The following is a 21,411-nucleotide window of genomic DNA, read 5'->3' as shown; positions in this document are numbered from 1 at the left end:
AACTTTTAAGCACAAATAAGACCAAACAAGCCTAGGCTCTGATACCACTGATGGGTTTTGAGCATTCTAACACTTCCTAAGTGTACATGCAACCCTAATAACCTTGGATCTATGTTTGTCTAATTGTCATGCAAAGTTGAATTCCAAGGTTATATTCCTATCTAGCATACATGGGAACAATTTTATCATAAAGTATAGATAGAATAACTTACCTTGTTGTTGTTTGTGTTCCTTGAAACCTTGTGAGCCTAGCACCCCAAGTGTGATGCCTCAAATGCTTCACACAACACCAAATGCTCTTGGAAGAACTTATGAGAGAATACTCACTTCTCAAAATCGGCCAAGCCCTCTTGATTCTTAGTGTAGCCAATTTTGGGTGGAGAACATGTTACTTATATAGTGTTGACACATCTAGGGTTAAACCCTAATGTGTCATGACTCTTCATTTCCATGACCCATGGGTTTGTAACTCCCATGGAGCATCCATGGAGCATCCTATGGGTGGAACCCAACTTGATAGTCCATGGAGCCTTTTAGCCCACTATACAAGATATGGATGATTTACTTAACCAACCCATATATTTAATTAGTTATCTTTTGATCACTTAATTAATTCTAAATTAATTCTTGATCAAACTAATCAAATAATATTATTAATATATTAGAACTTATAATATATTAATAATCTCCAAGTGTTATTTCTCTCATTTAGTCTATCCAATTGCATGGTGCCATGCAACCCAAATGGACCATGCCGGGTCGGGTCAAGTACATACCAGAAATAGTTATGGACTTAGACATCTTTCGGTCCTAACAACCAAACTCTACTACTATCACATATAACATATCATGCTAGCATATAACATATCAGGTAGTAGCAAACCTAGATGATATCACAGAGACAATTATCTATCATACGTCTCCTACTGGTGGGCCGGCATTGTGGCCTTAGACCGACCGCTACTGGAAGGTAACGCACCTCGAAGTAGCTGCTGATCTGATCGGGAACTGACTGTCTACTGCTGCTATTGCTGCTCGGAAATCCTCCGGCTGCAATTCCCACAACATACTCAATCAAATACTGCTAACTGACCTTTGGGTAAAGTGACCATTTTACCCCTGATCATGCCCTAAGTCAAAGTCAGAGTCAACTTTCAGTTGACTCGACTCGCCGAGTTGGCTCGCCAACTCGCCGAGTCCCTGTCCAATCGATTGTCCTGGATTCCATTTCTACTCGTCGAGTTAGACATTGACTCAACGAGTTTTCCTTCCAAGCTGATGCTCAAGTCCTTCATCCTACTCCCCTAGTTGTATGAACAGCTCGGCGAGTTCATCTTCATCCGATGAACACTTATGCTGAGACTCGCCGAGTTGTATGAACAACTCATCGAGTCTGATCTTGATCTAAGGAGATTGCCTTGAACTCGCTGAGTCGGGGAAATGACTCGCCGAGTCTCTTCATGGATGAGTTCGGCTTCCAACTCACTGAGTCACACCCCGTGACTCACTACTCTACTCAACACAACGAAAACGGGACAAACTCGGAGACTCGCGAGCAGACTCGCCAAGTCAGATGAACGACTCGCCGAGTCATTACCATGCACTCACTATATACGCGAGGTTGCTCGATTCCAGTCCATCCCATTCACAGATCTGGGTTCCTAGAGCATGAATAACACGTAAAGTTTCCAACTTTACGTGTAAATATTCCTCAATGAAAGTTTTAGGGTTCAAAATGCACCAAAAGGGGTAGATCTAGGGTGTACAAGCAACATGGGTCCATAAAGGCGGTAGATCCAAGTTCCAGGGACTGAACAGGGTCCAGATCTAAAGGCTAATCAACTTGAATCAACCAACAATGCACTACCAAGTTTGGGGAAGAGCTCAAGAAAGACTTTAATGGAGGAATAAGCATGGAAATAGAGGGAAAACGAGTTTTACCTCAAGGGAAGCTCTAAGATTGTTCCAAGATGGCTGGCCTCCTCTTCTTCTTCTTGATCCACTCTTCTCCCTTCTCCAAATCTTCAAAGCACACAAGAATGCCTCAAGTTCTCAAGGAAATAAGCTTTGGATGAGGGTTGGGGGCTCTGAGGGTGAATGGGGGCTGGCTTGGGGAGGAAATGAGTTATTAAATAGGGGGCAAACCCCTGAAACTTAGGGTTTCATCCAACAGCAGTGACTCGCCGAGTCCAGGATATGGACTCGCCGAGTCGCCAACTTAAACGTGTCCCGGGTCCCGTCCCTACTCGGCGAGTCGGACCTATGACTCGCCGAGTCCAAGGCTAAAAAAATGGAAAATACTCAAATAAGATTTACGTACCAGGAACCAGGTGCTACACCATTACAAGAAAATTTTTCAAAATAAAATGTACCATTATAAAAAGCATTAATATAACCAATTTCATTATTAAATGAAAATCTAAAACCTTCTTTATAGAAACCATGAAAAGAAATAATGTTTCTCGCCATAACTTACGAGTAGAAACAATTATTCAAATCTAAATTTAACCCACTACTAAGCAATAAAGAATAAACTCCAATCTTGGTGATAGGCAACACTTTCCTATTCCCCATTATTAGGTTCATCTTACCGTGCTCCACATCTTTACTTCTTCTTAGACCATGCAAATCAGAAAAAATATGAAAACCGCATCCTGTATCAAGGAACCAAGAATTAGCATGTGATGAGTTATTAGATAGAATGGTGTATACACCTGCGAAGGTGCGATTTATCTTCCCATCCTTGTTATCCTGCAAGTATTTGGGGCAGATTCGTTTCAAATGCCCTTTATCATGACAATAGAAGCACTATGCATCTTTCGGATTGGAAGAGGGAGTAGCAAAACCACCTTTGGTCCCACTAGAAGAGGATCCATCATGGGACTTTCCCTTGTGGCTCTTAGAAGGAGCCTTCCTCTTCTTCCCTTTCTCATGTCCAATTTCAAGGACTGGGGTAGCAGCTGTTGGAGTATTAACAACAACCTTGCCTTTCAAAATACTTTCAGCAGTTCTTAGTAGGCCTTGAAGCTTGCTAAGAGTGACCCGCTCCTTATTTATATGATAGGTCATTCTAAACTGAGCATAAATAGGAGGCAAAGAGTGTAGGATAATATCAATGGCCAACTCTTCATCGAAGTTGACATTCAACTTCAGCAAGCGGTCCAAAAACCTTTGCATCTTCTACAAGTGGGTCGTTATGGACTCATAAATTTTCATTTTTGTTGTCATCATGGGGGTGATGATTTCATACCTTTCCATGAAGTCTTGTTGCATCTCGAAAGGCCAACTCCTAATAGGACTTCTGAAGCTCAAGCGTCATAGGGGCTGTCATGATGCATGACACCTTTGTCGCGTCCTTCTCATGAGCCCTATACTCAACAACTTCTTCAGGAGTAGCAGTTGATGCATCCAACTCTTTAAGCTCTTTATCGAGGACATATTCCTTATCCTCGTAACGAATGGTCATGCGAATGTTTCGAATCCGGTCATTGAAATTCCAACCATCGAAAATGACCCTCCCACATAAGTTCGTGAGGGAGAAAGAGCCAAAAGCGGTGATGGAAGGCATCTAAAAAGAAAGACAAAGTTAAGATTAGATAAGAATCCTTAATATAACACCCAAATGAAGTATTAAGGCTAGGACCCAACACAATATTTTAGAATTCGGAAGACGGATGTCGTAATACAATTGCAAAATATTTAAAGGTAGGTAAATGACGATTTACCAATTTCCAGGATGAAAAATGAAATTGAAGATTAAGTTTTAAATGAATTGAAATTCCTAGATTCTTTTGAGATTGTTAGGTCAAAAATATGGTTTATACTTTGCTTTTTTAGGAAAATGTATTTTTGTGTCTTGGACCGTAAACAGCTTAGTGTTTACGTCCGTAAACGTGTTTACGGTTGTGTTTACAGTCGTAAACAAGTTTACTGCCGTAAACCCATTTACGGCCCATGTTCTAATTGTATATATATATATATATATATATATATATATATATATATATATATATATATATATATATATAGGTGTTAGGGGAGAGGAGTAGAGATTGATAAACCCAAGAGAGCTTTTGTTTGTGTGAGTATTGTATTCGGATCTTCATTCTAATCATAATATAATACAAGATTCATATTATTCTTCTTCTCCTTGTCTTCTATTTGATCTGACATCATGTGTTTGATTGGGTTTCCTATGACAACCCGATATTTCGAATCTGTGTATTGACCTGAAAAGTCAAGTATTGTAACCTCTTTTGATATAATGAAATTTACTTCAAAAATAGAATGTTCAAAAGTCTCTATTGGGTTACCTACTATGCTAGATATTGAGTCAAAGTTTACAGAAATACTAAGAACACAAAAATCCGAGTTATAACGAAGAAGTTATGACCATTCTATGTTTTCCAACAAAACTAGCAATACAGTTAAACGAAAAAACGCGAAGTTGCAATACAATAGTTTTTAGCCTTAAGTATCTAAATGAAAGTTGAATATATCATTAAACCTTAAACATACATAAAAAGAACACCCAAATCTGACTTCGTATTAGGAAGCTAAGATTTTTTGAAGTTTCTGACCTAGCAGTAGACAGCTAAAAACTCAAAATACAGATCGAGCGGTCTTTAGCCGACACATCCTACATGAAAGTTGAAGACCTCGACAATAGGAGTACAACAGTAAAAAGTCTGACAAAAATGGACACCATATGATGGAGTTATGGAATTTAAATGGACTTTTCCAGGCTCACGACCTGAGTCTTTGACTGATGGGTTCTAGAGTGTCAGCCATGTCCAATCGTCGAAGAGGATCATGCTGACTAAGCCTCATGACGTGAGATGTGACAACCCGATATTTCAACTCTTTGCAATGACCAAAAAAGTCAAGTATTGTAACCACTTTTGAGTTAATGAAATTAACTTTGATAATAAAAAGCCAAAAAGTTTCTATTTAATTACCTAGTATGTTTAATGTCATTAAACCGTGAACGTACGTAAAAAGAATGCCCAAATCCGGCTTCGTATATTGAAGTTAAGATTTTTCCAAGTTCGGCTTAGCAACAGATAGCTAAAAAATCGAATCAGCGATCGAGCGACTTTTGGCCGGAATGACCTAAACGAGAATCGAAGGTCTCGACAATGGTATTTCAGCGGAAAAAAGTCTGGCAAAAACTGGCGTCAGATAAAGAAGTTATGAATTAATAACGAAATTCTCTTAAACACGTCATTTTAAAAATAAATAATAAAAATAATTTTGAAGAGGAGCCATCAGATAGGGCCGAGTTACGCCCTGCATAAGCTCGTACGCCCCGCGTACTCAAGGCCAAGGCCTCAGATCGTCCACGTCTCAGCCTATGCGAAGCTAGCCCCTGTCCCAATTGAAGTCCAAGGTAGTCAAGGACTCGGTCATGTGTGACGTACGCATAAGCCCCGCATACCGAGGCGGTTCCCAGCCCCTATAAAAGGGATGCGAGGGTTCCGAAGAAAGGGCTCCAATTCTCTCCTTTCTCTTGCGTTCTTGCCTCGTTTTCCGTGCCCGTGCTAACCCGAAGCCCCGGTCATTTTGCTCAAGTCCCGAAGGTCATTTTTACTCCTGAGATTCTCGAGAATCCCGAGAAAAATCCATTTCCCGAGAAGAAATTCTGCCCGGTTTTCCTCTCGTTTCCTGCAAACTTTCAAGTGAGTTCATACCCTTATAATTCACACTTTTAAATGTTTTATAAATACTTTTATATGCTTTTAAGGGGGGAATACAAGTAAAACACACGATTATTATCATGTGTTATATATATAAAGTTTCACTATACATTTTTATCAATGGAATCATATGTGATTCATAACTATTATAAGGAAACTTTTGTATGCAAAATATATCACGATAACATCATATTCTTGGAAATGAAAAATGTGGTTATATATGTATATATGTTTATATTGGTATTATGTAACTCATAACTTTTCATAGCAAGTGAGCTTTCTTATTATGGATTTCTATACAAACGAGACACACTTTTAGAAAACTATAATAGGTATAGTTTTACAAGAACATTACGAACTTTTACATACTAGAAACACTATTTCAAGAAGTTTACTATCACATACAAGAACAAATGAACATTTTCATACGTAAATCAGTTTTATACCAAATTTTGTGAGACATTAACTTCACGTACGTTCGAGTATGCATTTCAAGTCCTGTATTATATACCAGAATCCCTTGGAGGGGGAGCATGGTGTTTGTGTATAGATATGTACGGGCTTGACAACCCACGCCCTGACTGTTAGCTACATTCCACCATTTGGGGTGACAAATGTCAGAACATTCCAACGCCTGAAGAACGTTGTGTATAGGCATTTCTACTCAATAGCATGGTTATAAAACTCACATGGAATATTTAAAACACATTGATTTACGGGGTTTTTCAAAAGTATTGGAAATTTTATACTTACATACATTTTTAGAATTAAACATTGGTCTTGAGAGAAGGCTACTTTTATACTAGTAGAAAATATAGGATTTTCTAGAAACAAACAAACGAGGTCAAAACATTTCATTTCATACAAACATTGTCATTTAATACTTATGAAACTCACCAGCTTAAATGCTGATCTACTCTTTCAAAATTACTTGTATGTCCTACGGATTCAGTAACTACAGGTAACAATATGCTTTTGAAGAAGGGACGCTGCGGCGCCAGTTTAATTTCATATTTTGGCATCATATTGTAATTGGTTTTGAACATGTAACTTTTGACAAATGTAAACTTTCAATTATATATATGATGGTTGTATTGCTTTCTTTACTATGTATTCATTTGTTACGTTACCACATGAAGTTATCCGCCCCCGAACGTTTCCGCCGTTCCAGTTTTGGGGTGTGACAGATTGGTATCAGAGCAATGTTTATAGTGAACTATGTATATCGAAGCACATAAGATATACAAACTATAAATGCTTAAAGGACTAATACTCTCTGACAAAACAATTTTCTTTGGTTTTATGCTTAAGCAGCGTTATGTTTAACTTAAATTGAAGTTCATCTAAGTACAAATACATGCATACAACAAATTATTTTCATGATATCTAACTATAAAACAAGTATTTAGACAAGTTGACACTACGATTAAGACTCGATATATGTAATCAGATTTGGGACGAATATAGCGTGATCAACTATATTTGCCCGAGATTTGACCAATGTATATCGAGGAATGCTCGTAGTAAGCAACAAGTCAAAACTTACCAAAGACATCACGAGGATCAAACACAAGAATTTAAATACTATAGGAGTATTTTCTACATAAACTAGTTTAACTTACATGTTTAATCTTGCATGTTTCAACTTTATTCAATTCTTATGACCCTATTCCTCTTACGGTCAAATGGCTGGATTTCACCACCCCGGCGACCCCTACTTTCCCAACCAAGGCAACGGAGGATGGGTCGAAAATGATCCCGAGGAGGACGAGGAACCCATAGAAGTGGATGATGACTCCGGTACCGACTCAGAGCCGGAAGTGATCAACCCACCACCCATACAACCTCCCATCTTCGTAAGGAAATTTCAAGGACCGACTCCCGTCTGGGGAAGTCACCTCCACCATTGGAGCCAACAACAAAACCTACTCCCTCCCTACGGCATGTGCCGGGACTTCTACGATGTCCGCGACGGAGGTTCATTTGATCGGGCACTCCCAGTAATGGTGGGCAAACTAGCCAATCAGTCCTATCAATCCGGAGTTCAAGCTAGTCGGATTCGGGATGTCAACGTGGAAGTACAGGTTCACACTTCCGACATCCGTAGGTTGGACAGAATGCAAGACAATGCTCAACTCCAAACCGAGGCATTTTAAGCACAAATGATTGCAGCCCTCACCGAATTGAGGGAACAACAAGCCATCTTGGATAAGTGTCTAATGGAGTCAAAGCAATCGGATGCGGAGTCAAGCTCCAAGCGCAACCTACGTCGCAAGTAGTGTATTCAAAAATCTCAAATTTTGTTATAAGTTAGGACCTCGGCTAAAAGTCTTTAAATTTCTTGAACTTTGTAACCGGAGACCCTTATAGGGGTCAAATTTTCATGATCGATGTATCAACTATTATATTAATATAAGTGGAACTATTACTACTACGTTGAGTATTTCGTTCAAACCTTGAAAAGTCATCGAGAAACCAAATGCTTGTTTCATATTTTCAGTCTTACAAATAACTTTCATTCTTTTATTTTAAGACTCATACTATCATCTGTTGTTGAACTATAGCAATTTAGTTCATGAGACACATACATTTTCTATTCTATGGAATTCTTATCTTTATCTTTTCAACCTATAGTTGAAGGATGCCTCCGCGTAGGAACCCGAGATGAAACAACGGCGGGGAAACACCTATACCACCACCACCTCCACCTCCTCAATTTGATGCTGTCATGTTCCAAGTAGCAGTCACAGCAGCTGTGGCGGATGCCATGTCGCAAATCAATACCCCTATTTCTACAGGTTCGGGGATTGGCACGCCTCCTTCCAACCATGGTGAAAGTCATGGACAACCCCGGGTGTGCACCTATAAAAACTTTACGAATGCCAAACCCCGAATGTTTAATGGAACCGGTGGTGTGATGATATTGAGGCAATGGATTGAAAGGATAGAGTCTGTCTTTGAAGTCTGCTCCTGTCCTGAACACAAAAAAGTTAAGTTTGCAACCTTCACACTTACTGGCAGAGCTCTGACATGGTGGAATGGCCATGTTAAGGTACTTACTCTGACAGTGGCAAATTCCATAAGCTGGGAAAGCTTAAAAATCATGTTGATGAGAGAATACTGTCCACGAGGAGAGATTCAAAAACTTGAAAACGAACTCTAGACTCTAGGAATGGTTGGTACTGACATAACAACCTACACCAACCGATTCTGCGATCTGGCAATCCTTTGCCCAGATGTGATTGCTCCCGAGAGCAAGAAAATAGAGAGGTACATCTGGGGACTGACGCCCCAATTACGGTCAAGCGTGTTAGCTTCCAAACCTGACACCTTTGAAAGTGCTAAGGAACTGGAACAATCTCTTGTTGACTACGGAAGTCATCAGAACTCAACCGTCTCTGCACCATAACCACAGAAGGGAAACAACAACAACAGGAAGAGAGTATGGAATAAAGGGAAGGGTGGGTCTTCCCAAGAATCCGCGAAGAAACAACTAGTTTCCGTAAATGCTGCCACTGTACCTACTGTCGTTCCTACAAATACCTACCCAACAAAGCCTTATGTACATAACCTTCCAAAGTGCACCAAATGCACTTACCACCACCATGGACCTTGTCGGTAAATGCAGTGTCCCAACTGCAACAGAAAGGGACACGCAGTCCGTTTCTGCAAGGATCCTGCAAAGCCGATCACTCAAGTTCCCAATGCTGGTGTAGGCCAAACTTGCTACGGTTGTGGAGAGGCGGGCCACTACAAGAGGAACTGCCCAAAGGCAGCAGGCACCGGCGGTGTGGGATGAGTTTTGGCTACAGGCCACGATGAAGCTGTAGCTGATCCAACTGTAGTTGTTGGTACATTCCTCCTCGATAATTCATATGCATGCATACTATTCGATAGTGGAGCGGAGAGAAGCTTCCTGAGTCAGAACTTTATTCACTTACTTAAACGTACACCTAGCAAGTTAGAAAAATCATTCACTATAGAAATTGAAAACGGTTTAACGGAAAACACTAACTACATATACATGGGCTATACATTAACTTTAGACAGCCATTCTTTCCCAATCAACCTCATGCCTGTCCAAATTAAAAGTTTCGATGTCATAGTCGGCATGGATTGGTTAAGTCTTCTTCGCGCCGACATCATGTGCTTTGAGAAAGCAGTTCGTCTTAATCTCCCTAACGGTGAGACATTAGTGATTTACGGCGACAAATCAAGTACAAACCTTCGTATCATTTCGTGTATCCAAGCTCGAAAGTGTTTATGGAAGGAGTGTCAAGCATTCCTTGCTCACATTGTCGATACAAGTCAGGAACAGAAAGACATCAAGAACATCCCAGAAGTACGCGACTTTCCCGATATGTTCCCAGAAGAACTGTCGGGATTACCACCACAACGCCAAGTCGAGTTCAGAATTGACTTAGTTCCAGGGGCTACCCCAGTAGCGAAATCGCCTTATCGTCTGGCACCAGCAGAGATGCAAGAACTTTCTAGTCAGCTTAACAAACTCCATCAAAAAGGATTCATTAGACCAAGTTTCTCACCTTGGGGAGCACCGGTCTTGTTCGTAAAGAAGAAAGACGAATCGTTCCGTATGTGCATTGACTATAGAGAACTAAACAAACTTACTGTCCAAAATCGTTATCCTCTACCCCGCATTGACGACCTATTTGATCAACTTCAAGGAGCAAACTACTTCTCAAAGATAGACCTACGATCCGGATATCACCAATTACGAGTACTAGAGGAGGATATTCCCAAGACAACTTTCCGAACCCGTTACGGACACTATGAGTTTGTAGTAATGTCGTTCGGGTTAACCAATGCTCCAGAAGTATTCATGGACCTAATGAATAGGGTGTGCCATCCTTACTTGGATCAGTTCGTCATCGTCTTCATTGATGATATACTTATCTACTCCTGAAGTAAGGAAGAGCATAGTCAACAACTACGAAAAGTCTTAGAAACCTTGCGATCGGAGAAGCTCTATGCGAAGTTCTATAAATGCGAATTTTGGATTCGAAGAGTCGAATTTTTGGGCCACGTTGTTAGCGAAAAGGGGATACACGTGGACCCCTCCAAAATTAAGGCCATCGAGAACTGGTCGGCACCAAAGACGCCTACAGAAATTCATCAATTTCTAGGTCTCGCTGGCTACTATCGCAGATTCATAAAGAACTTCTCTAGCATTGCGAAACCTCTTACTACATTAACCCAGAAAGGTGTGGCCTTTGACTGGGAAGAGAAACAAGAGAAGGTGTTCCAAACACTGAAACAGGCCTTGTGCACCGCACCGATACTATCCCTCCCCGAAGGGATAGAAGATTTCGTAGTGTATTGTGATGCATCAAACCAAGGACTTGGTTGTGTCCTTATGCAGAGAGGGAAAGTTATTGCTTATGCCTCCCGACAGCTTAAGACACACGAAGTGAACTATACGACACACGATCTTCAGTTAGGAGCAGTGGTATTTGCTCTAAAGATCTGGAGACACTACTTATACGGAACGAAGAGTACTATATTCACCGATCACAAGAGTCTTCAACACATTTTTGATAAGAAGGAACTCAACATGCGACAACGACGATGGGTTGAGTTACTAAATGACAAAAAATATGAAATTCGTTATCATCCTGGCAAGGCCAACGTGGTAGCTGACGCCCTCAGTCGAAAAGAATACACCGGTTGGAGGGTCAGATCTCTGACTATGACTATCCATTCCCACTTATCCACACAAATCAAGGAGGTACAAATGGAAGCTTTGCAACCTGAAAATGTGTCGGGTGAATCCCTGAGGGGAATGGAAAATAATCTAGAAGTCAAGGGTGGTGAAGCTTATTATCTCATGGACCGAATCTGGACACCGAAACATGGTGGTTTCAGAGACGTAGTCATGACTGAAGCACACAACACGAGGTATTCCGTTCACCCAGGTTCAGATAAAATGTATCTGGATCTTAAGAAACTATACTGGTGGCCTAACATGAAAGCAGAAATTGCTACCTTCGTAAGTAAATGCCTTACTTGCGCTAAGGTTAAGGTCGAGTATTAAAAACCGTCAGGATTACTACAACAACCGGAGATACCAGAATGGAAATGGGAACGGATTACTATGGACTTCATAACCAAGTTACCCAAGACGATGGGTGGACTCGATACCATATGGGTGATCGTCGACAGATTGACCAAATCCGCGCACTTCCTACTCATCAAGGAGACTGACAAAATGGAAAAGCTTACAAGAACTTACCTAAGGGAAGTAGTGCGACTGCATGGTGTTCCGATATCCATTATCTTCGATAGAGATAGTAGATTCACTTCAAGATTCTGGCAGTCACTACAAAGTTCCCTGGGGACTAGGCTAGACATGAGTACAGCCTACCACCCCCAAACAGACAGGCAAATTGAGAGAACGATACAAACTTTCGAAGATATGTTGAGAGCTTGTGTGATTGACTTTGGAAAGGCATGGGATATCCATTTACCCCTTGTCAAATTTTCATACAACAATAGTTATCATACAAGCATAAAGGTTGCTCCGTTTGAAGCCCTCTATGGTCGAAAGTGCAGGTCCCCTCTGTGCTGGACTGAGGTTGGCGACACCCAATTAGCTAAAGGAAGAGTTCCTGAAAGCACTCTCACCGGTCCGGAAATCATACGAGAAACGACCGAGAAGATCGTTCAGATTTGTGAACGATTGAAAGCCTCTAGAGACCGACAGAAAAGCTACGCTGACCAAAGGAGGAAACCTTTGGAATTCCAGGTAGGAGACCACGTTTTATTGAAGGTCTCACCATGGAAGGATTTAATACGCTTTGGAAAGCGTGGGAAACTATATCCAAGATACATAGGGCCTTTCGAGATTCTTGCCAGAATCGGCCCTGTGGCTTACAAGCTTAACCTACCGCGTGAACTTAGTAAAATACATCCAACCTTCCACGTCTCGAACTTGAAAAAGTGTTTGTCCGATGAGACTCTTGTTATTCCACTCGACGAAATCGAGATCAACGAGAGCCTCAACTTTGTGGAAGAACCGGTAGAAATCATGGACCGAGAGGTCAAACAAACGAAACAAAGTCGCATACCCATCGTGAAGGTTCGCTGGAACGCCAAGCGAGGACCTGAATTCACATCGGAACGCGAAGATCAGATGAAACAAAAGTACCCTCATCTTTTTCTCTAATCCAGTAGTATCTTTACTACTTTAAATTTCGGGATGAAATTCCCTCTAACGGGGGGATGATGTGACAACCCGATATTTCAACTCTTTGTAATGGCCTAAAAAGTCAAGTATTGTAACCACTTTTGAGTTAATGATATTAACTTTGATAATAAAATGTCCAAAAAGTTTCTATTTAATTACCTACTATGTTTAATGTCATTAAACTGTGAACGTACGTAAAAAGAATGCCCAAATCCGGCTTCGTATATTGAAGTTAAGATTTTTCCAAATTTGGCTTAGCAATCAACAACTAAAAACTCGAATTGGAGATCGAGCGACTTTTGGCCGTAATGACCTAAACGAGAATCGAAGGTCTCGACAATGGTATTTCAGCGGTAAAAAGTCTGGAAAAAACTGACGTCAGATAAAGAAGTTATGAATTTATAACGAAATTCTCTTAAACACGTCATTTTAAAAATAAATAATAAAAATAATTTCAAAATTTGCGAACGGAATCTAAACGAAAGTTGTAGAGCGTAGTCTCACCTACGCGTGGATATAAAGAACATCAAAAATGGAATTCGTATGAAGAAGATATGAATTTTAGAAGTTTATTAATTAAATTAAATATAAATTTAATTATAAACTCTTGGTAATATCCGAAGAGGAGTCATCAGATAGGGCCGAGTTACGCCCTGCGTAAGCTCGTACGCCCCGCGTACTCAAGGCCAAGGCCTCGGATCGTTCACGTCTCGGACTCGGTCATGCGTGACGTACGCGTATTCCCCGCGTACCGAGGCGGTTCCCAGCCCCTATAAAAGGGATGAAAGGGTTCCGAAGAAAGGGCTCCAATTCTCTCCTTTCTCTTGTGTTCTTGCCTCGTTTTCCGTGCCCATGCTAACCCGAAGCCCCGATTATTTTGCTCATGTCCTGAACGTCGTTTTTACTCCTGGGATTCCCGAGAATCCCGAGAAAAATCCGTTTCCCGAGAAGAAATTATGCCGGGTTTTCCTCTCGTTTCCTGCAAACTTTCAAGTGAGTTCATACCCTTATAATTCACACTTTTAAATGTTTTATAAATACTTTTATATGCTTTTAAGGGGGGAATACAAGTAAAACACACGATTATTATCATGTGTTATATATATAAAGTTTCACTATACATTTTTATCAACGGAATCATATGTGATTCATAACTATTATAAGGAAACTTTTGTATGCAAAATATATCACGATAACATCATATTCTTGGAAATGAAAAATGTGGTTATATATGTATATATGTTTATATTGGTATTTTATAACTCATAACTTTTCATAGCAAGTGAGCTTTCTTACTAAGGATTTCTATACAAACGAGACACACTTTTAGAAAACTATAATAGGTATAGTTTTACGAGAACATTACGAACTTTTACATACTAGAAACACTATTTCAAGAAGTTTACTATCACATACAAGAACAAATGAACATTTTCATACGTAAATCAGTTTTATACCAAGTTTTGTGAGACATTAACTTCACGTACGTTCGAGTATGCATTTCAAGTCCTGTATTATATACCAGAATCCCTCGGAGGGGGAGCATGGTGTTTGTGTATAGATCTGTACGGGCTTGACAACCCGCGCCCTGACTGTTAGCTACAGTCCACCATTTGGGGTGACAAATGTCAGAACATTCCAACGCCTGAAGAACGTTGTGTATAGGCATTTCTACTCAATAGCATGGTTATAAAACTCACATGGAGTATTGAAAACACATCGATTTACGGGGTTTTTCAAAAGTATTGGAAATTTTATACTTACATACATTTTTAGAATTAAACATTGGTCTTGAGAGAAGGCTACTTTTATACTAGTAGAAAATATAGGATTTTCTAGAAACAAACAAACGAGGTCAAAACATTTCATTTCATACAAACATTGTCATTTAAAACTTATGAAACTCACCAGCTTAAATGCTGATCTACTCTTTCAAAATTACTTGTATGTCCTACGGATTCAGTAACTACAGGTAACAATATGCTTTTGAAGAAGGGACGCTGCGGCGCCAAATTTCATATTTTGGCATCATATTGTAATTGGTTTTGAACATGTAACTTTTGACAAATGTAAACTTTCAATTATATATATGATGGTTGTATTGCTTTCTTTACTATGTATTCATTTGTTACGTTACCACATGAAGTCATCCGCCCCCGAACGTTTCCGCCGTTCCGGTTTTGGGGTGTGACATGAGACATCCAAAACTCACGACGTGAGACCGCAAATCTGCCCCTATAAATAGAAGCTTAAGGGTGCAGAGTTTGGTGCTCAATTCTTTCCCTCTAAGTGTCGTTACTCTACGTGATTACCCCAAGAAGCCTTCCCGAAGCCCCGGTTTTTCTTACTCAAGTCCCGAAGGAAGTTCTACATCCACTAGATTCCCGAGAATCCCAGGATTTCAACTCTCTCTAGTCGGAGCTTTGCTCGATTCTTCTCTCGACTACTTCAAAACAACCACTTCAATCAAGTGAGTTCATACCCCTTAATCTATCCCTTTTAATGATTTTGAATGTTTTTATGGGGGGGGGGGGGGGGGGGAGGGGAATACAAGTAGAATACATGTAGTTATAGAATCAATCACATGTGATTTATAACTTAGTTTCAAACAACAATGGATTTCATATACTTCAAACCATGTTTCTAACAAAGGATTTCAATTACTTTAAATTGCTTTATCAAAACAAACTGCTTTTAAATCGTTTTATAAATTGACATCAAGTCATCAATATTTATTATTAAACTCTTCAAATGTTTTACAAAACTTCTTTTAAACTTATATATTGTCAAATGCATGCCTATATATGTATAGTTATGTAAGTAATGTTTAAAGGGCTTAGAACTGATAGCTCGCTTTATCTCCTTTTCCTTGTTTGGTTGTGGCCTTAGGGTATCGGTTATCTGCACGAATGCCGTCTAAATAATAATTATATATTATGTATGCATATGTGGACATAAAAGTTCTATTCAATCAGTTCAGTACTCATATACATCGAATGCTAGTAAACTATAATATGTATAGTATAGGAGAATACTATCATATAGAAGTACATATACAGAGAATACTTTCATATACAAAGAATACTATACATAGAATACTATTACTATAACAAGTATAAAATAAAAAGATTCAATGATAACATAATGTGAGATTCTACTTCATGACACATCGACCATTTCGTTGTGTCACCTTTTGTAACGATAATCTCCTGGAGGGAGAGCGTGAGTTTGCGTATAGATCTATACTGGATTGACTATCCTACACCTTTGATGTTCGCTACAGTTGGACTTGCAAGTCTATAGGTGCCAAATGTCATTTCTTCCGACGTCTTTCATCGTCGTGTTATAGTCAGTTTAGCATGGGAACAACCATATCACATTTTACCTTATTTAACCATTGGTTTTGAGGTAGTTATATACTACAGGGATTAATACAAATAATATTGCAGTACACACTTACAGTTTTCCCATTATATTCAAATTGTGATCTTCTCACATAAAGGGTAACATAAACTATATTTTTGTAATAGTAGTCAACTTGGGAAAAGATACTCTTTTACAATGAACAAACGTACCAAAACAGTCAGGTCTTGGTAGAAGACTACCTTTTATATAGTAGTAGAAAATATAGGATTTTCTAGGGTTTTCAATCATATACAAACATTTACATTGAACATTTACAAACATATTCATTGAACATATACAAACACTTATTCAAACTTATATAATCAATGACACTAAATACTTATGAACTCACCAGCTTAAATGTTGACCTACTCTCTTTCAAAATAACTTATATTCTCAGGTCATCAGTAGACAGGTACCGATGGCAGGTTTTGAGAAGACAGAGCAATCAAGACTCGTCTTTTATTTTGATATTCATTTTTTGTGTCTTATTACATGTAAAGAACACACATTTATGAATTTATACTATTAATGCAATGGATGATGTTGTTTCTTTGTTTACTAGCATACATTGTTATGATACTGTACATGACGTCCTCCGGCCCAGAACGTTTCTGTCGTTCTTGGTTTTGGGGTGTGACAGATTGGTATCAGAGCATTGTTTATAGTGAATCGAGTATGTCAACCCATAAAAGATATACAAACTATAAACACAATGGGATTAAAATACTCTGACCATGAGTTTATACTTTTAAGTACTAAAATACTTAACTAAAAGTATACATATATCTGCATACCTTCATACTTACTATAGAGCAGTGTCATACTAGCACATAACAAAAGTATTTAATTGTTGGACGAAACAGAGAAACTTGGTCAGTTATATAGGTAATCATCTCTCGGATTAATATAGCCTGATCAACTATATTCATTTGAGATATGGTGAACGTGTGCTTAGGAGTGATAGTGGTGTTGCAACAAACCTAAAACTTACCAATTCATACAGATACATATACATATTCATATACATATACATCTTCAAGTACAGAAGAACATGAGAACAAAACATTAAGTAAAATACTATAGGAGTATTTTAGATACTATTCATTCAAGAACAAAACTTCATAAGAACAAAAAACTCTTGCTGATAGTCCTATGAGTACTAAGTGCATACAACACGGTTATATATAATTAGGTTTCATAGACTCGGAATATGTGGTCTAATATTTATTTCATTTTCCATGTTTGGATGTTGAGTTAGAGTAGGACCATTATTCGAAGGACTATTCGACGCAAGTAGTATATAATCGGTATGCACTATGTTCTAATAGGAGGAACCAGTAATAGTAATATTAGGATTAGCAGTAAGATTCTTTTATAGAAACTTTTTAATTGTTTATCGCTTATTTTAGGATTGATAATAATTCCTCACCTTTATTTCTTGTCTAGATAAATGGCTAGATTTCATTTCCCCGGAGATCCGTACTTCCAAAATCATGGAAATGATGGTTGGCTCGATGCTGAACCAGAAGAACCTGCAATTCCCCTCGATGATGAACATGCTGAAGATTCTTCAGAGAAACTCGACTCCGAACCTGAAGTCGAGGACTTACATCTAGAAGCCCCAATCCAAATTAAGAACCCTCGTCCGACTTTTCTTGGTCTGACGCCTCTGTGGGGAATAGTTGTAGATAGGAGGTGCAATGAACAAGGGCAGAATCACCCCTATCAAGGCGACCGAAGCTTCTATAACCTAGAAGCTGGAGGGTCAGACGATAGAGCACTTCGCGTGCTGGTTCGTCGTTTTGCTCGAAATACCGAACAGGGAAGAGCTACCAATGATTGCATGATGCAGATGGAAGCTATTGATGGAGTCGAAGTTGTTCGTCTCTGAAATTTGGAAGCCCAACGTAGTGCGACTAGAAATCGCCACAATTACCTACAAGGAGAACTAGCGGCATCCCAAGCCGAAGTTCAAGTGTTACGAGATCTCCTGTTGATGCAAGATAGAGGCTTACATGAAATAGAACACCGTCTGTCTAAGTCCAAAGTTGGATCTAGCAAGAAGTAGATTGCATTCTACTTTATCTTTTGGATATAATTAGATCTAGTATAGACGCTAGTATTAATCTCTTACGTATGAAAAGACCTTTAACTTCCAGTCTTTTAGCTCTTTGTACTGTCAAAGTTTTCCTACTCCTGATATGATGTAAGACCTACTCTTGGGTCAATTTTCTAAACTCCTTACATCTAAAATATCAATGTTATTGACAGTTAACAAATCTCTCGTGCAAAATGTTTTTTTCAAATGCTTTCACTCTTCAGTTCTAAAACTCTACAGATTCATATACACTCATTTAGTTGTTGAGCTATGGCGATTTAGTTCATGGGACTCATTCACTTACTTCACTATTGGATTCTAATCATTGTATACATCTTTTAAACGTATAGTTGAAAGATGCCTCCTCGTAGGTCAACAAGGCGCAATCCTCCGATTGTTCCAATTCAACCACCAACTCCTACACAAATCGATACGACAGCTCTGAATGCTATAGTGGCTATGGCTGTTGCGACAACCATGGATCAATATCATGCTACTAGTAGTGCCAGTGGAGGTATAACGCCTTTTCACACCACTCAAAGTGAAGTTATCGTGCGCTCGCAAGAGTGCTCTTATAAAGATTTCAGAAACTGTAAACCCCGCATCTTCAATGGAATCAGCGGAGTCATTGCCCTCTCGCAATGGTTCGAGAAGATAGAATCTGTCTTAGAAATCTGTTCATGTACCGAAGGAAGCAAAGTCAAATTTGCTGCATGCACCTTCGGTGATAGAGCCCTGACATGGTGGAATAGCCATGTCAAGTCACTAACCTTAATAGTGGCAAACGGTATGGGCTGGGAAGCTCTTAAGAAGCTTATGATCGAGGAATCCTTCCCTAGGGGTGAAATCCAAAAGTTGGAACAATAACTCTAGAGCTTGACCATGAAAAGCTCCAACATAGTGGCTTACACCGCTAGATTCAGCAATCTGGTAGCACTATGCCCAAGTATGATTCCCACTGAAGGGAAGAAGATCAAAAGGTACATTTGGGGGATAGTTCCTCCATATCAGGGGAATGTCCTAGCTTCAAAACCCACTAGTTTTGACAGTGCCAAGCGGTTGGCACAAAGACTCATTGACCACGAAGTCCCTAACCCGACAACAACAACAACCCTGGCTATCACAGAACCCTCCAAAGCCGCTGACGATAAGCGGAAGTTATGGGATAACACGAATGGTAAATCAGCATAGAACTCTACGAAGAAGAAACAAGTCGTGGCTATTCATGCCGCGATTGCACCTACGGCTGCAACTGCACCAAGGAAGCCATATACTGGGAATCTATCCAAGTGCAACAAATGCACTTTCCACCACAATGGTGCCTGCCGGGAAATGCAGTGTGCCAACTGCAACAAAAAGGGGCACACCATCCGTTTCTGCAAGTCTTCGGCAAGGCTGATTAACCAAATCCCCGGCAATGTTGTGGGTCAACCTTGCTACGGTTGTGGCGAGGCTGGCCATTTCAAAAGGGACTGCCCAAAGGCCGGGAATGCTGATGGAGTAGGAAGAATCCTGGAAATAGGCTACAAGGAAGCCGTAGCTAATCCTACGATAGTTACTGGTATATTTCTCCTCGATAATTCATATGCACGCATACTCTTCGACAGTGGAGTGGAGAGAAGTTCCGTGAGCCAAAAATTTGCTCATCTACTTAAACAAGAAACGCATACACTAGAAGAATCATTCACAGTAGAGATGGCAAACGGCAAAACAGAAAGCGCTAATTGTATATACTTAGGTTGTACTTTAACTCTAGATGGTCATTATTTCCCAATCGACCTCATGCCGGTCCAAATTAAAAGTTTCGACGTCATAATCGGCATGGATTGGTTGAGTCTCTTTCACGCCAACATCATGTGCTTTGAGAAAGCAGTTCGTCTTAATGTCCCTAAAAGTGAATCCCTCATTATCTACGGCGACAAATCAAGTACGAACCTTCACATCATTTCGTGCATCAAATCTCATAACTGTTTACAAAAGGAATATCATGCATTCCTTGCTCACATTGTCGACACAAGCCAAGAAGTGAAACACATTAAGAACATTCACGAAGTACACGACTTTCCAAACATCTTTCCAGAAGAACTACCGGGATTACCACCACAGCGTCAAGTCGAGTTCAGAATCGACTTAGTTCTAGGGGTTACCCCAGTACCAAATCGCCTTACCGTCTGGCACCGATAGATTGTAGTTGTGTTGATTATGATGGCATGTGCGGAATTAGAAAGATCTAGTGAATCATTATGTAAAATCAAGAACACAAGGAGTAAATAAATCTTTGTAAGCTCTTATTAGATCTAGAAAGACTATACAAATGAGTTTGTATACAATTTCTCTCTCTAGTCTAACACTCCAAATGGGTCACTTCTTACATAATGGGAGTCACTCAATTCCTATTTATATGAAAGACTCAACCCATTTACACATACAAAGAGGAAAGCCTAAACACTACATCCAAGCATGACTTTGCACCCTAACATAGAGATGCAGGAACTTTTTAGTCAGCTTAACGAACTCCTCAGAAAAGGATTCATTAGGCTAAGCTTCTCACCTTGGGGAGCACCGGTCTTGTTCGTAAAGAAGAAAGACGGATCGTTTCGTATGTGCATTGACTACAAAGAACTAAAAAAACTTACCATCAAAAACCGTTACCCTCTACCCCGCATTGACGACTTATTTGATCAGCTTCAAGGAGCGAATTACTTCTCGAAGATAGATCTAAGATCCGAGTATCACCAATTACGAGTGCTAGAGGAGGATGTCCCCAAGACAGCCTTCCGAACTCGTTATGGACACTACGAGTTTGTAGTGATGTCGTTCGGATTAACCAACGCACCAGATGTATTCATAGATCTGATGAATAGGGTGTGCCGTCCTTACTTAGATTAGTTCATCATCGTCTTCATTGATGATATCCTTATCTACTCCCGAAATAAGGAGGAACATAGTCAACATCTACGAAACGTCTTGGAAACATTACGACCAGAGAAGCTCTATGCGAAGTT

Source organism: Lactuca saligna, chromosome 7 (genome assembly GCF_052625555.1).
Source record: "Lactuca saligna cultivar CGN05327 chromosome 7, ASM5262555v1, whole genome shotgun sequence".
Taxonomy (NCBI): Eukaryota; Viridiplantae; Streptophyta; class Magnoliopsida; order Asterales; family Asteraceae; genus Lactuca; species Lactuca saligna.
The sequence above is the reverse complement of the archived record's forward strand: the minus strand, read 5'-3'. Positions refer to the sequence as shown.